This window comes from Chanodichthys erythropterus, chromosome 20 (genome assembly GCF_024489055.1).
Source record: "Chanodichthys erythropterus isolate Z2021 chromosome 20, ASM2448905v1, whole genome shotgun sequence".
NCBI classification, from domain to species: Eukaryota; Metazoa; Chordata; class Actinopteri; order Cypriniformes; family Xenocyprididae; genus Chanodichthys; species Chanodichthys erythropterus.
Window position 1 is genome coordinate 34,283,289 of NC_090240.1, and position 18,421 is coordinate 34,301,709.

The 18,421-nt window shown below is 33.0% G+C and overlaps 1 long non-coding RNA gene across 1 annotated transcript; it reads right to left on the reverse strand.

Moving 5' to 3' along the window:
* Nucleotides 1–1,619: 1,619 nt before the first annotated feature.
* Nucleotides 1,620–3,528, reverse strand: LOC137008702 (uncharacterized). Its single transcript, XR_010892802.1, has 3 exons — nt 3,445–3,528; nt 2,593–2,655; nt 1,620–1,751 (listed from the first exon to the last, which is right to left on the reverse strand). It is a non-coding gene; the product is annotated as an uncharacterized lncRNA (long non-coding RNA).
* Nucleotides 3,529–18,421: the final 14,893 nt, after the last annotated feature.

Here is an 18,421-nt window from a genome sequence, read left to right on the forward strand (position 1 = left end):
AAATTTCGAGAAAAAAGTCGAAATACAATGTTGAGAATAAAGTCATTAAATTACGAGAACAATTTCGTTAAATTATGAGAAAAATGTCGTTAAATTTAGAGAAAAAAGTCAAGATAAAATGTTGAGAATAAACTCATTAAATTACCAAAAAGACCCTCATTAAATTTCGAGAAAAAAATGTGTTATACTATGAGAAAAATTTTGTTAAATTTTGAGAAAAATTTTGAGAAAAAAGTTGAGATAAAATGTTGAGAATAAACTCATTAAATTACGAGAAAAAAGTCGTTAAATTACGAGAACAAATTTGTTAAATTATGAGAAAAATGACGTTAAATTGAGAAAAAAGTTGAGATAAAATGTTGAGAATAAACTCATTAAATTACGAGAAAAAAACTCATTCAATTTCGAGAAAAAAGTCGAGATAAAATGTTGAGAATAAAGTTATTAAATTATGAGAAAAAATGTGTTATATTATGAGAAAAATGTTGTTAAATTTTGAGAAAAATGTTGTTAAATTTTGAGAAAAAAGTTGAGATAAAATGTTGAGAATAAACTCATTAAATTACGAGAAAAAACCTCATTCAATTTCGAGAAAAAATTGAGATAAAATGTTGAGAATAAAGTTATTAAATTATGAGAAAAAAGTCGTTAAATTACGAGAACAAATTCGTTAAATTATGAGAAAAATGTCGTTAAATTTCGAGAAAAAAAGTCGAGATAAAATGTTGAGAATAAACTCATTAAATTATGACTTTATTCACAACATTTTATCTCGATTTTTGTCTTGAAATTTAATGACATTTTTCTCGTAATTTAACGAGTTTATTCTCAACATTTTATTGCGACTTTTTTCTTGAAATCTAACGAGTTTTTTCTCGAAATTTAACAACTTTAATCTCGAGATGGTTTTAATTGTTTATTATTGCTTGGCCCTAATCCTCTTCCGTAGATAACCGTTAAAACGCGTCATCACAGTCTGTGAAAAGGGTCCATTGGGGGGTTTTGTTGTGAAAACCTGGCAACCGTGGCGTGCGCGCGTGTGTGTCGAAATAACCTGTTCATTCAAGTAGATATCGCTGCAGCCCGGAGACCCGCAAGTGGGAGGAGCTTACGTCAACAACAGCAAGTGGGTGGAGCTTATGCCACAAGTAGGCTGGAGTTCATAGTATCTTAAAAAATGTATAAATAACGCATTTTCATAGTTTGAATTGAAATTCTTACATTTTTGTAATTATTGTTTGTATCCAAATACCATTCATTGTCAACACTGAATCACGTTTTTACACCGTTTGTCATCCTTTGTGATGATGCCATTTTAAATCCTTTTAGCTGTAATGTAATTCAAGCATATTTCTGGATATTGTATTTTACAATCTACAGTAGCCTAACAAAGAACATATTAAAGTGAGATGCAATTGCACTCAGGAAATAAATGTGTGATGCATAAAGAAAATGTTGAATACTGTTACTTACTATTCACCTGTACTGAACATTTTTATTTTTCATATTTGTTTTTACTCAAATTACAGAAACCTCAAATTACAGCAAATGACCAACTAACGTTCTTCAGAACATTACACAAATAAATGTATTCTCAAATCACAATTCAGACTCAGGGTGGGTAAATTATTTTATTTCTAAAACAAATTATGAACAATAATCCTGTATGCAGTGGACATTGCAAAATCCTGGATGCATGGCTTCGCTGTAAATTCCTGAAAGCTCACCTCGCTTGCCCTTCCCAGCATAACCTGGTGGGTGCACAAAAACCACAATGAACACTAGGGTTGACCTGAATTAAAACTTTCCCCATGCCATACAAGATATGCATGACTTTATATCTATTGTTTAACATGCACAAACATTTCAAGAACAATCATAATAATTATTATTATGATTTTTATCTGAAACACTTTGCTATTTCTTTCACCGCAGGGTTTGCAGAATATAGTTTTACTGAGTATTATGAGTGATTCACTGTATCATTCTGTTCAGTGACTGTTCAGTTGAACAGAATTAACTGTTGACAGCATACAAGTGAACAAGAATTATTTTTTTCTTTTCTTTAAAGGTTTCTTAAAAACACCACAAAAACACTTACTCTAACGAGAAATTGTCAAGCAGGACAGCACATCACCATTTCCTTATGTTCGCCAATTACATAAATTAGTATAATGTTGAATTGTATTTAAAATATATAACTACAAAAACTAAAGCTAAAACTAAAGCTAAATCTAAAAAAAAAAAAAAAAAAAAAAAAAAAATTACTTCAGTGAAGTCAAACTTATTCCCCAGAGTAACATACAGTGCATACTGTATTCAAAGAAACAATAATAATTTAAAAAAAAAAATCAAATGGGTAAAAGACTGCGAGTGATTACAATTCTCTGCTCCTCATTTACATATACTTGCCATCAAGACAAATACTCCACAGTTATTTGACATCCTTTGTCTTTCATAATCCTAGTGATGAAATCAAACATACAATAAATTAACTGCTGTGATAAACACACAACATATGCATTTGGGGCTTACATATTAAAAGCAGGACTTGTGATCACAAGTATACTATGCCTACAAAAAAAATCTCACCGTAATGTCATTGAGGACAGTCTCTGACCACAGTCCTGGTTCGATTTTTTGGGGGCAAGCTCTCTATCAGTTAAAAACAAAAAAGACAGAGGTAAATTAACATTAAATAATGATAAGCAAAATATAGTTCTGTAAAAAAATGCCAGTGCCTGCAAGGCAGTGTCATGGCTGGCAGGCTGGATTAATGACAAACAACAACAACAATAGAATTTATCAACAGTGCTGATAAGCATGGTTATGAATATTGAAGTTTGAATGCCAATTTTCAATTAGTGAAAAAAGAAAAATATGCATGGTCTGAACTACCATACATTTTATTGTCAACATGAAACCCAGATTGACACAGTTCTACTTATCTTATAACTGATTAGTGCATATATACATATTACATATTATATACACACACAGTGATGCGGTGGGTATTATGTGACATTGCAGCATGTCCCTATTTTTCAAAAGGCTTATAAATCATGCAGAAGGATTTTTTTTTAATTAAAAATGTGCAGTTTCCTGTAAAGGGTTAGGTTTAGGTGTAGGGGTTGGTGTAGGGCAATAGAAAATACGTTTTGTGCAGTATAAAAACCATTACGTCTATGGAATGTGCCAACAAATCACAAAAAACAATGTGTGCATGCGAGTGTGTGTGTGTGTGTGTGTGTGTGTGTGTGTGTGAAATTCCAATGAGTTGGAATTTTAGTTTCATGTTCACATTAAAGAAAGCAAAGAAAAAACAATAATTTGAAGATGATAAAATATCCTAAATCGATTTGCAAACGCTATGAACAGTTTATAAATCTGTACAGTCCAAATCATTAGCAAAACTGACATGCAATTAAGCTACATTAATGTTACCGGTTTATGGTCTACTGTATCCATAACCTGGAGAGCAGATTGCAGTTGTTTGAAAAAACATATTGTCAGACAGCTTCTTCTTCGTCTTCTTTTTCTTATTCTTCTTCTGTTTGACGGATCGCAACCAAATTCACGCGCTACCGCCACCAGGAGCGTGAACAATATTACATGACATTAAACAAACCAATCAAAATCTTCTATTAGTTTGTACCGCCCACTTGCGGCTTAATGTCCCACCCACTTGCAGTTGCTCCACCCACTTGCAGCTGGCTCCGACCTCCATTTGCAGTAAATACTTCATTTGCACATGCTCTCTCTCTCTCTCTCTCTGTGTGTGTGTGTTTTCTTTGTTTTGTTTTAATATATGATAGTCTCCAGGCCCCGCATCTTATTTGAGAAATAAACAACAATAAAGAAAGAATCCCCCGCGGAGAGAGTGTTTGTCAAGCGATGAATGCAGAAGATCTCGAGGGCTGAAATATCCACACATATTAAATCAAGAGGTCTCGAGACAAATGTTAACAGCACTTTAGTGCAAAGCCATTCCGCTGTACGGTGTCAACAGATGCAAACAATTTACGCAGTCATAAAAACCACCTGCTTTTTTATCCTCTGGTCATTTCTGCATAGAATGAACTTTAATCCAGCTTCATAAATATGCCTTCAGACTCCAGTAATGTGGTCGTTTCTTTACAGAGATCTTATTGTCTGAGAATGTGTGCATCAAATATATTTATTTATTGTGTATGCATGCAAGCCTGATTTAATGAGTATAATGTTAAAACATTTTAAGCACTGATATATATTCAGACAAGCATCGATATATAAGCATATTATAAAAATGACAATAGCATAAGTACAACAATAAAGGTTGTGATGGTGTAATTTCAAATGTTAGTCAGAATGACTTTTATGTATGCACAGAAACTGACTTTAAAAATCATCTCCATCCTAAGAAATAGTCACTATAGAGTGAAAACTGTGACAACTAGCCCCAGTCCCTGAATATTTCATTATTTTTTTATAGTTTGCAACACATCGTGTCATGTCTGCTGCAGCTTTGAGATGGATCTTTCTTCCTTGACCACTGAGACACATATTTATGGTGCTGTGAGCGTGCGGAGGAAATGAGACGCTACACAGGCCCACATGATACTCCCTTGCTGCCCTGAAGCCGTTTTACTGCTCGCTGCGGTCGGTCATCCGCAGACACGACGCCTCTTCACCGCTGGAGGGCGCGCGCGTGTCTGTTTCTCGGTCGTTCAGGGTCAAATCGTGTTCCTGGTCTGTAACCAAAAGGCAAAGCTCAAAAAGAACCGAAGTTTTCATTTGTGCGTTTGACTTTTTTAATCTCTTTCTTCTTTTAAAATATTGATATTGATAAGTTTTAGATGTATATATATATATATATATATATATATATATATATATATATACACACACACATAATATTACATATTATATATGTATATATAGCCATATTATATAGTCTATTTACAATATGTATTAATGTTTAATTTTATGAAGCATTTTATAATTTATTTAAAAAATATTGAAATATAGCAAACAAAAAAATTACAAAATTTATATAGCCTATATTAATTTTACAAAGGAATTATATACAATAAATGCATGAATTATAAACTAATTTAACCAAATTATTGTAATACAACTATATCACAATATAGCTTAATATATATATATATATATATATATATATATATATATATATATATATATATATATATATATATATATATATATATATATATTAAAATTATATATATAATTTATACATGTATAATTTATTTTTTGTATGTATAGATATAGATAATTAATTTATATTTATAATAGATAGATAGATTAATAAATAATCCATATATTCCAGTCATAATTGTATTCTATCAAAATATCTATATATTATAGTTACTTTAGCAGTAACCTTTAAATAAAAGTTATATAATAATAAAATAAATGTTATGTAATATATGCAGTATATGTATATATTAACAATATATATTATATGTATATAATATACAAAAAAATATCTGCACTATATATATATATATATATATATATTTATTTATTTATATATAAACTTTTTAAAATATATATATATTATAAATATGTAAAGTAAGAATTACTGTATATGTATATATTAAAATATCAAATAAATTTAATGTATATATCAGATTAAAAAATAAAATAAATAACTTTAAACATATATATATATATATATATATATATATATATATATATATATATATATATATATATATATAAAATGATATTATATATATATATAAAATGATATTATATATATATATAAAATGATATTATATATATTATAATTTGCATATTAATATCTAAATTAATATATATATATATATATATATATATATATATATATATATATCTCATTTGTTATGGCAAAAACACCCTAAATGTCCTCGTTAACATACAGCAGGTCTTAAAACAAATAGACCACATCATAACATGTTTTCAGAAGTACAGTATTATCAAAAAGAAACACACACGTCGACTCCAGTGCACAACAATGCATTGCTGGCTGTCAGGATGTTATAACATTAGTCACCCTGATGTCCCACGTTCACTCCTGCTCACGTCCCTTGCAGCACTGAACACAGAGAGATGGAGATCTGCCCTCACGATGACTCTTGGTGGGCGGCTGTGTGTTCACGGCCGCTGTGAGTTCATGCCACTGGCGCAAAAACCTGCACAGAGTGGGAACGACTCCCACATCCCACCACAACACCTTGAAGGCGCTCTGTCATCGTGTATCATCTGTCTTCATGAGATATTTGAGTGTATGCCACCTTTTATTTACCCACATATTAATCCTCTGGGTTTAAATGCTCTGCAAAAAAACAGGGATTACATCAATTCCAGATAGCAGTACATCAATCCAGGCAAAAACAAACATTAGTCAGCATGCAAAGGCTGTTTTATGAGATATAAATATATCAGAGAGTCATATAAGTCTTTTTCAGAAGGATATCTATGAACTTTATCACTATAATGGTCCGTGAAGTTAGTGAAACTTTCTTCCACATGATGGGAAATACAGCTGTGTTGACCTCATACATTTACATCTGTTGTTTTCGAGTATCAGCACATGTTTGTATTCTAAAATTGGGTTAAAATGTTTTAGTTTCAGGGTTCAGGGTTTCATTAATCTGCATTTGAGCACAGATACAGATTCTTGCTTTCATATTTTAGTTGTGTGTTTCTCAAACAAGAACAAATGTGGGGCGGGGCTTGATTTTGTCCATGGGGAATTGATTGGATGGATGTGGTTTGCTATTGGTGGATCTCATCTGAGTGACAGGTTGCCCCGCCCTCATCATGAGAGAAGAAAAGAGATGTCGCTGCAAGAGGGAGGGGAAGTTATTTTGATTCAAGATTTGATTTCATGTTGACTTTAAGTGTCCAAATACTTTTTAGAGCTATTTTGCATGGTATTTCCAGCATAGACGAGTATTTGTGACCATTTGACTTTGTGCTGCGTCACTTTCCTCTGAGCCAAGAACAGATTAGCTGTTCTATTTCCAGAAAACAGCAACTCAGATTGGGATTAACCCCATCCAGGAGCTGTAAGGAAATTGATTGGAAGAGCAAGTCAGTGAGATTCCTTAAAACCTTCAGTGGGACAAACTGCTGTGCATTTTATGCATAAGTCAATTATGTGTGTAAAAAATGTACATGTTTTATGAGTGTTTTTTAAATGGTAAAAGGGGACCTATTATGCCCCTTTCACAAGATGTAATATAAGTCTCCGGTGTCCCCAGAATGTGTCTGTGAAGTTTCAGCTCAAAATACCCCACAGATCATTTATTATAGCTGGTCAAATTTGCCCCTATTTGGGTGCGTGTCGTTTTTGTTTTTGTGTGTGTCCCTTTAAATGCAAATGAGCTACTGCTCCCCCTTTCCAGAAGAGGGCGGAGCTTTAACAGCTCAACAACAACAAAGCTGGAGAATCTCACGCAGCCAAAATGAGGATTGTCAGTAACGGTGTTCAGCCTTACATTGTTCAAACCGGAGTCAGACACTGATGGAGAGACTCAGGAAGAAGTTACAACTTTTAGAATGAAACTGGACGTTTCTGAATGGTTAGTGGATAAATTTGTGACCAGTCACGGAAAGTAGGGACACAAGTCGGTTCTGGGGCATTTTGAGTTATTCACAGATTCTGAAAGTGTAGTCTCCAAGCTTTCCAACGATGTGTGACACATGGAAATCTGATAATGTTTGGAGAAGTTGTGGCCATTTGAAGGTAGGCACTCAAGAAAGCTCTATAGGGAGAAAAACGCCTCTAAAGTTGCAGTTCTCGCCTGTTCTCACCTGCTGGGAGTGACAATAGGGCTCATTTACATCTCATTTAGAGAAACCATACCCCCTGTAAAGCTGCATGGACCGCATACTATTAATAATAAAGGTTAATGTGAATTATAAATGTCAGTAATTTATCTTTTTTGACATTTATAAAAATGATTTAGAGGCTGAAATATGTGACTTTTTTTGTCAAAACTCTATTTGAACTTGTGCATTGTAGATTGTTGTAAGACACTCCTTTAAAATCTGCCCATCATTTTTAGTGTTATTATTTTAATGTTTATGTAAAGAAAAAGTACATATTGATGCTAATTGTATTTGTTATTTGCTGGTTTTCCACATGAAACTTGGTGAATTTACTTTTTGAACAGGATTCTGTGATAACTGTGATCATTTTGGTCACTATAATCATGAAATGAAATGTTCTCACCTGAGAAGCCTGTTAAAGAAGAATAGGCAATCCAGGAACTAACTGGACTAACAGAGGCCAGAGATCGCTAACTATGGCTATTCAAAACACTTTTCAAGACAATAAATACACGATTGAGACGATGAATGCATGTATTGACTGAATTTGCGTCTGAATAGCGCTGGCTCCGTGGGCGTGGCCGCATTAGCGGATAATGAGCTGAATCACGGACTTCTGACATGGCTCTCTTTTCATACAGATTACATAAACACAGAATGTTTGTTTTCGATTTGACTTACAAGATTTAAAACCTGACATTTCAACGTTTTTTTAGACACAAGTATATTTTTTTTATGATTAGTATTCACTAAGTTACAGATTGGACTTCAGACTATCAGATTGGACTTCGTTCAGAGGGAGAGGAGAGATCACGCATCATGTTAGTTTTCTTTATTTTACAAAAAGAACAACATTTTGTTTTTACTCTGAGTGTACACAAATAAAAGAAGACATTCTATAGTTTCAATTGATATATTACTTATGTCTCTATGACAAAAAAATGACGGAGTATTTTAAGTCTGTTTTGCTGCAATGTGAAAAAAATCCTGCAAAATGCGCCGGCGCGTTACCTGACTCCAGAGAGGAAATGTCTTATTATGCCACTTTCATCGTCGCTCAGATCGTCTTCAGAATCAGTGAGCGCTTGTTCATAAGCATCCGGCTTGTCGAAGAAGTACTTCAAAACATTTTCGGTGTAACGGCCACGGTTCTTCATTGAATTTTGATATCAGCTAGAGCCGGCCAGAGCGCTGCATAATAAGTAGCCACGCTTCCCAGTATGGAAATACACACAGACATGACACGCCCCTACTGCGTGCTAAAATCTCAGAAAAACAAGCCGATTTCAACCTCAAAATGTACGCTTTTAAATAAACCAATACTGCTATCTCAAACACGGAAAGGCTTCTTCACGATCTCAACTAACAGATTCTGCAAAAAAACGAAAATCACCAATTTTGAAAAAAAATGCTTCTTTCTCAATTTGCTTGAAAGTTGTGCTGCCGACTTGTGTCCCTGGTTTCCGTGACGGGTCACATTTATGTAGTTGCTGTGGAGTTGATTCAACTCATCCACTAGCATGTGCCGTCATGTTCATCTTTTGTGTTGAATTGATCCTCGTTTGTGAAGCAGTCCGGCGTAAAATGACGGCATGACAACAACACTCTACTACAACAACTCTTCCTCTTCTCTAAAGCAGCCCAACATGGCCCCGCCCCCTTTGTTGTGTGTTCCTGGGGGTGGGGTTTATGTAAATTTTGAGGTTTGTGATGTCACAAACCCGGTAAGAAGCTCATTGTAGTCCTTAAAAAGCTATTTCTCTAAAAGAAAATCTCTCTCTTTGCATTGAACTTTGAGCGTTGTAACTTTGCAGATGTTTTTTATGCTCAAACAGCAACATTACACACTAACTAAAGTTAAAAAAGTGAAATTATAATCAAGCACCACTTTAAGTGAACTTTTTTGTGAAAAAAAATACTTTCTCTATTTATCTAACAACATTGAACAGTGGAACATACATGATCATAAAAATGTTCTGTAATTTTTGTTGTTTTTTTCACCACAGTTATTTTAAATTGTTATATTTCACAACATTACTGTATTTACTGTATGTGAATATTTGATATCTATCTATCTATCTATCTATCTATCTATCTATCTATCTATCTATCTATCTATCGTTCTATCTATCTATCTATCTATCTATCTATCTATCTATCTATCTATCTATCTATCTATCTATCTATCTATCTATCTATCTATCTATCTATCTATCTATCTATCTATCTATCTATCTATCTATCTGTCAGACTTACAGTCTGGTATATATTCAGAGAATATATCAAGTCTGCTTTTCAAAAGCTTTCAGCCGAAGACGCGCCGGTCACGTGGGTGTCTGGCGGTCAGGCGACTCTGTGGCACGTGCCAGCTGAGACAGACTAGTTGGGATTTTAGAAGTGGGTCAGATCTGTCAGCCGACACAAACTGTTCTGGGACATCATGTCCTGCCCGTCTCTGTTCTGTCTGCGTCACTCAGGTCATGACCACCAAATGACCGTTAGTGGCTCACCTCTGTATCACTCAAACTGATCTTCCTGTACACCAGGGTTACGAGTCAAATAGTTATGAATCAAAATAAATCTTTGTATATTATTTACATAATCATACCTTTCATCTCAACCATTTCAGTTACACACACTGTAGATAAAGGCCTATATATATATATATATATATATATATGTATATGCAGAATGCACAGCACATTAAAAATGAAATGAAATATAACTGAAATAAATTTGTTGAGTTTAAAAGTATGACAATGTTATATGTGAATAAAAGTACTAAACCGACTAAACCGCTCAATTCTTATGGATTAGTTTTACGATTTCTTTATGAACATTTTGAAGTGTCAAACTGGTAGTTGCGTAGCTGTCAATGGAGGGACAGAAAATGCTCAGATTTTATCAAAAATATCTTAATTTGTGTTCCGAAGATTAAGGAAGGTCTTACAGGTTTTCTTTTTCGGTAAACAAACCATTTAATGTTAATCAAAGAAAAAAAGACCAAGAGAAAATCACTCAATGCTCTTGACTGAATAACTTTTGTAGCTTTAATAAGGATTAATCTATTCAATTTATAATTTATGCATGGAAGACTGTGCAGTGTTTGATTGTACATTCTTTGTATATTTGCCTGTTAGACCTACCTGAATGGCTATTATTAATGGCTAAAATGGAGAAAAAATCCATTTAATAGTCAGTATCAGTATCAGTACTGGTATCAGTGATACTGATACTGGCCTTCATTATAATGCTTAGTAAAAATATGACATTAAACAAATAAGAGACACTTTATAAGACAGTTATAATCATACACACAATGTCCTGGATGCATATTGATTTATAGATCAGTTCGTCTATAAATTAATGCAGGAAAGGCTATTTTAAAGGTGCCCTAGAATTCAAAATTGAATTTACCTCGGCATAGTTGAATAACAAGAGTTCAGTACATGGAAATGACATACAGTGAGTCTCAAACTCCATTGTTTCCTCCTTCTTATATAAATCTCATTTGTTTAAAAGACTTCTGAAGAACAGGCGAATCTCAACATAACACTGACTGTTACGTAACAGTCGGGATCATTAATATGTATGACCCCAATATCTGCATATGCCAGCCCATGTTCAAGGCATTAGACAAGGGCAGCCAGTATTAACGTCTGGATCTGTGCACAGCTGAATCATCAGACTAGGTAAGCAAGCAAGAACAATAGTGAAAAATGGCAGATGGAGCAATAATAACTGACATGATCCATGATATCATGATATTTTTAGTGATATTTTTGAATTGTCTTTATAAATGTTTTGTTAGCATGTTGCTAATGTACTGTTCAATGTGGTTAAAGTTACCATCATTTCTTACTGTATTCACAGAGACAAGAGCCGTCGCTATTTTCATTATTAAACACTTGCAGTCTGTATAACGTTAATGCATAAACGCAACTTCATTCTTTATAAATCTCTCCAACAGTGTGTAATGTTAGCATTAGCCCGTTAGCCCCAGGCTACTATCAAACTCATTCAGATTGTAGAACATCCAAATAAATACTATACTCACATGATCCGATGCATGCATAATGAACACTTTGTAAAGATCCCTTTTGAGGGTTATATTAGCTGTGTGAACTTTGTTTATGCAATGTATTATAGAGTTGCAAGCTCGAGGGCGGGGAGCGCGAGATTTAAAGGGGCCGCAGCCTGAATCGGTGCATAATTAATGATGCCCCAAAATAGGCAGTTAAAAAATTGAGTAATAAAAAATCTATGGGGTATTTTGAGCTGAAACTTCACAGACACATTCAGGGGACACCTTAGACTTATATTACATCTTGTAAAAAAGGGTTCTAGGGCACCTTTAAGGGCTATGGCCTCTGCTTTTCCACGTGACCACATTCTTTAGAGCAATAAACATCTTATCAGTTGGTCACGGTCACTTCTTGCCCAAGTTTATCTTTTGGGTGATGGGTCCACAGACCCCAGAGTGAGTTATAAAGATTATTTGTTAAACATAACAAATAATTGTCAGTGTCTGATTTGTCTCAGTCTTTACAATATAATATAATTGATGATAAAATTAATTAAAAATTAATATCTGAAATAGTTGAGCTTAAAGTTCAGCTGTGACAATTTTGCTCCCAATAAAGTTTTATGTTAGTGTACTTGTTATATGGAGACAAAAGTCTTATTGAAAAACTGAAGCAAACAACATCAACAAAATGTATAGCTATATAGCCTACATACAGAGTTTCATATTATCCAAACACAGATGTACATGAAATTTCGACTTTTTAATGGATCCCCAAGTCTGGTCCTTTATGAGTGACTCTCTCGGCGTGAAAGGAGTGTCGTCCATTAGTTTTTACCTTTTCAGCTCTCCGCACCTCTCGCGCCCCTCAAAGCTTCGGCTCTTTTGTGATTGTGGCGGTGACTCAACATGAGACTGACGTCTGTCGTCTCTAGAAGCTCATTAAAAGGGAAGGTGGACTGATGTTTATTATGTTTTTGTGCATTTCAAGTCACATCTGTTCATAAAAGAGATCAATGCTGGTCCTTTTAGTTTCTGAGAGCGAAACACAAATACTGTATGTTCTTAATGTGTTGATGGAGTCTTTTGTGATGGTGACATTAAGGACGATGAGAAGAAAGTCTCTTTCGCTCCCAAATCATCCACCGTTCCGATCTCTTTCTCCCTGTATTTCTTAACTCATGATGCAAAGTAAATGAGAGACTAAATACAAAGGATCTCCCGTGGTTTTCGGGCAGTATTGAACTCTGTGAGATTAATTACATTCAGAGTCTGATTCTCCTGCTTCTTCATAAAGCACGTACAGAGGACGAGAGCTAATGATTCACATCAACCTTCACAATCATGAATAAGCTCCAATTAATTTGACATTTAGCCAGATAATGAAGACCGTGGAGGATCTCAGTGATGAATAACACAACAAAAAGTGTTTAAAGTCACGTTCATCAACAAGATGGATGTGGGGAATCATCTTATGTTCGTTTCATCTTCTGTTTTACCAACTCAAACCAGAAATGTGTTCCTTTTAAGTCAGTACTACCATTTATTATTTAGCATTATCTTTAAAATTAAATTCACACAATAAAGTTTTCATGTAAAAAACTATGACGGTCTCCAGAGTAAAAATATAAAAGGAAAAGGTAATTGTGAAAGTTTAAATTAAACTTTGTAGTGAATAAATACTACTTTTATTCAGTGAGAATGAATGAAATTGAGCAGAAGTGACAGAAAAGACATTTATAATGTTACAAAAGATTTCTCTGTCAAATAAATGCTGTTCTTTTGAAGTTTCTTTTCATCAAAGAAGGTTCAATGGGGTTCTATATAAAACTCTACGGTTGTTGACTCAATTTTAAAGAACGCTTTATGCCAAAAAGAAAAGTTTGTATATAAGGAGAACTGTCTTAAATTATTTCATAATACTTTCATGTTTAACCCTTGTGCGGTCTTTGTCTGGGAAGTAAACTCAGGGGTCTTCGGGGTCTCCACAGACCCCAGGCGACAAAATGCAATTTTGTAACAAAATACTTTTTTTTTTTTTTTAAACAAATGTAATTTTACTCTGTTTATTAATGTTTTTACTCCATGTTTATACAGTTTTTGGAGGATTTATCATATTTTTATATTTTATATATTATATAAAGAAATGAAAAAATATTTTTTTTAAATAGGTTTTTATACAAAACCAGCTTTTTATGTAAAATTCACGTTATAAAAGAACCACATTTCTAAATGTAATTCATGGGGATAACATGGATAATTTGACATGGTTTAGTGTAAGATTTTTGCCCTTCTTTTGAAAAATGCAATTTTAAAAGTAAAAAAAATATCATTTTTTTTACCAGTAGATGGCTGCAGAGCTCCACTATGTGCTATGTGCTATCTGATTGACTGAAAGACATCTTTTCATATATTTTTTTTCTTTTGGATTCATATCTAAATCTCTGATTCATGTCTATGAAAACAATCTGTTTTTCAATATTGTTACATTATGATGAGACTCGACTTAGAAATTGCACAAAATTCATCCTCAAAAGCAACATTTTTGAAAAACTTATTTTTTCAGTACAAAAAAAATTGCTAAACTTTGACAAAAAGTAATTTTTATAATTGTAATTGTTATAATTGTCATTTCATAATATTTAGATATGAATCCAAAAAAAAAAAAAAAGATGTATTTCAGTCAGTCAAATAGCAAATAGCATATAGTGGAGTTCTGCAGCCATCTAGTGGTAAAAGTGATATATATATATATTTTTACTTTTAAAACTGTATTTTCCAAAAGATGGGCAAAAATCCTACACTAAACCATGTCAAATTATCCATGTTCTCCCCATGAATGAAAGTTAGAAATCTGGGTCTTTTATAAAGTGAATTTTACATAATAAGTTGTTTTTGTATATATAAAAAAAATATTTATTTATTTATATAAATTTAAAAGATATGAGAAATCCTCCAAAAACTGCACAAGTATGAAGTAAAAACATTAATAAACAGAGTAAAATTACATTTGTTTTTTAAAAAACAATAATTTTATAACAAAATTACATTTTGTTGCCTGGGGTCTGTGGAGACCCTGAAGACCCTAAGTGTGATTTTTTTTACACTAACATAAAAACAAGCTATCACTTCATTTTTTTTCTTTGTAGATCTAGAAAGTGTTAACAACTGCACAAAGGTTCATGTCATTTGGACAAAGATAACTTTTTTTTTTTTTTTATTTGAGCAATTGTCCTATAAGGGTTAACAAAATTTTGCAGTGATTAAGCTGTTTTAATTAATAAAATTTAATTAAAATTAAATTCATAATGATCCTGTGATAAAAAAGATTCTATCTACTATATGAAGTGCCTGACGGAACCCTATAAGGTTCCAAATAGACCTTTTTCTTCTAAGAATGTATCTTAGTTTCCACAATGAAGCAGCACGAGTGTTTCCAACTGATAATAATCAGAAATGTTTCTTGAGCAGCAAATCAGCATATTAGAATGATTTCTGAAGGATCATGTGACACTGAAGACTGGAGTAATGGAGTGAAGTATGGGTAAAATGATAAATAACATGCTGTTTCACATCTAAATTCCTTAATTAGATGTCAGAAACAGCAAATAAACCGTCTGAACAGCATACGTAACATTTTCAAAAGTTTCAGGGCAGCGTGACACTACCAGACAAGAGCGAGAAACATTTCATTCACACATCTGCCGTGATGGGCTGCAGTCGTCATGGTAATAACACCATCCAATCGCAGAAGCTCTGAAAGGAAAAGTACATCATTGTGCTCTAGCACTTCCCGTCCGTGCAGAGTATAGAGCGTTTGGCACGTAAAAAAAACACTCAAGTCTCACTTCCTCCTTATTGTGCATGTGATTTTTGTGTTTACCTGCTCAGTTTCTGCAAATCCTCTGACAATTCATCATTTCAGGACATGATGTTTTGTGTCCAGTTTTAGTGAGAAGCTGTATGGTGACTCTTTGTGCCTGAAGCGCCGACTCATAATAACATAAAATACAAGGACAAGTGCTGCTACATGTGTTTTCAGAAGCTTCTGACTCTTATAAGTCGAAAAGCTCATATTTGTTGGTCAGGCAGTGTTCTTATAGTGTGTGTGTTGGGTGGTGCTATAGATATGTTCAGTGCTTCTGTCATTATCAGTCTCCACCCATGTGTGTAAAAGGCGTGTTTCATTCTTATGGTTCAGCCGCTCTATATATGCTATATATGCTATAATCTATAGGATCTGTTTCCTGCTCTCTCTCTCTCTCTCTCGCTGTCGCTCTCTCGAGGAGTACACAATGTCCTCTCTCTGTATCTGATCATGGTGTATTTTCTTTGCAGTGTTTAGTCCATACATGAAATATCCTAACTGACATTTATCCGCACATTCATTAATCTTATGATCTTAAATCCATTCTAACAATATGGTTAAATTTCCATTTTGAAAAATATGATCTAAACAAAATACAATTAAAAATAATTTCAATATTCATTGTATAAAATAAATGATTTATAAAAAATTGAAATGATAGATATTTCAGACCTCCTTGACTTTATTACACAACTGACCCCGAAGGCCATTAGCTACATCCACATGTGCTTGACCCGTCACTTCAAAACTGATTATAACGGATTAGGGTTCATCACGCACTACTGACCTACTTTACCACAGTGGTGACCTCAGCGGTGACCTTTCACTGAGCTCATATTATGTGACCATTACGTGATGACGCTGTCACTGAACATGAAGTTTCACGAGTCTCAAGTCAGTCATGTATTAAACAGAAGCTCACAACAAAGTCACGTCATGCTGTGCAAGGATTTGCGTAGATAATTAGGCGTATATACAGGCCAATGGGGAAAAACAAAGACTAGAAAGTTTGACAGATATCTCCTGTGACATGTTTACGAGAAGTCAAGCGAACCTTAAATCCAAAGGCAATTCTAAAATCGATTATATTTTCGAAGTTGGTAATGATAATTATAGCTAATATTCTGATAATCTAATCTATTTTATATTATAATATAATAATCTGATAATACATAACAATCAAGAAATATCTATTTCTATTTCTTTATTTCAAGAAAACAAGAGACTATTAAAAGTCAAGTCTTAATGTCAAAAAAGTGTGATTTCATAATGAGAGTCATAATTATTAAGAAACTATGACAATGCAAAATCATATTTAAGATAAAATACAAAATTATGATATAAAGTGCAGATCAGGAGGATAATTATTACATAATTCAAAATTTGAACTAAGAGATAAAAGTATAAATTATGACACAAAAAGTCAAAATTGTGACAAGAAGCAGAAATTAGGAGATAGTATGTCATAATTTTGACTTTAAGTCATAATTATGAAAGCCCATTTCTGCCACATAAAAAAATATACCAGTATTGGTAAATCATAGTTATGACATTAAAAGTCTAAATTATGAGATACTAAGTAATAATTATGACATACTAAGTCATAATCATGACAAAAATGTAAAATTGTGACAAAAAGTAGAAATTAGGAAATAAAATTCAGTTATAACAATAATTTAATATTTAAAAAACAAAATATATATAACAAAGTCAAAATGTCGAAAATGTAAAATTATGACAAAAGTTGAAATTAGGAGATAAAATCAAAATTATGACATACTAAGTCATAATAAAAGTAGAAATTATCACTTTAAGTTATAATTTCGACATAAAATTATGACAAAAGTAAAAAAAAAAGGAGATAAATTCAGAAAAATAACAATTTTCATGTAAATAGTTAAATAAAACAGAGAAATAGAGAATTTTTAAAAAAATATGATAGTCATGATATGAAAAGCTATAGTTAAAGTATAAGTATGACAAAAAAAAGTCCAAATTATGACATACAAAGTAAAACCGGATAATAAATAATAATAAAGACAGAAATATTTATTTCTATTTCTTTATTTCAAGAAAATGAGAGGCTACATACATTTGAGAAAGATCGCTTTGCAAAAACATCAAATGGCTCATAGCATCACAAACCAAACCCAGTTTAATATTAACTATGAAAAGACATTGTACAATACAAAATATCTGTAATCTCAAACTAATCTGTGAAATTAACCAACAAACAGCCATAGGATAGAAAGAAAACAATTCAGTAGAAAGATAACAGTTTGGTTTCCATGTTTGTAGTGATCAGTCAATGTGCATATCTGTTTAGGTTAGCATTCCTCTAGACTGTTAAATGGTCGTCGTGTTTGTTTGACCTGCAAACATTTTACAGTGAACACCTGAGGGACAAGAAACATGACCTTACTGTGAGTCCATGAGGTTTTTGGTATTTCAAGGTGAGTTACACTAAACACATGATTTTCAGACCTGAAACATCCTATTATATGATTCACAGGTGAAAGACATGAACTTCCTGTGGATTTTGTCTTGATAAAAGAACGGCTAGAAGTTCCCTATGACATAAAAAGTCTGAAGAAAGAAACACTCTGAAACAGTGGCAGAGGAGGTATATCAGGAACATTTGAACTATATTGATCCATAGAGAGATCAGAAAACTACAGAGCGCCTAAAGGGACATGGTGAAGGGA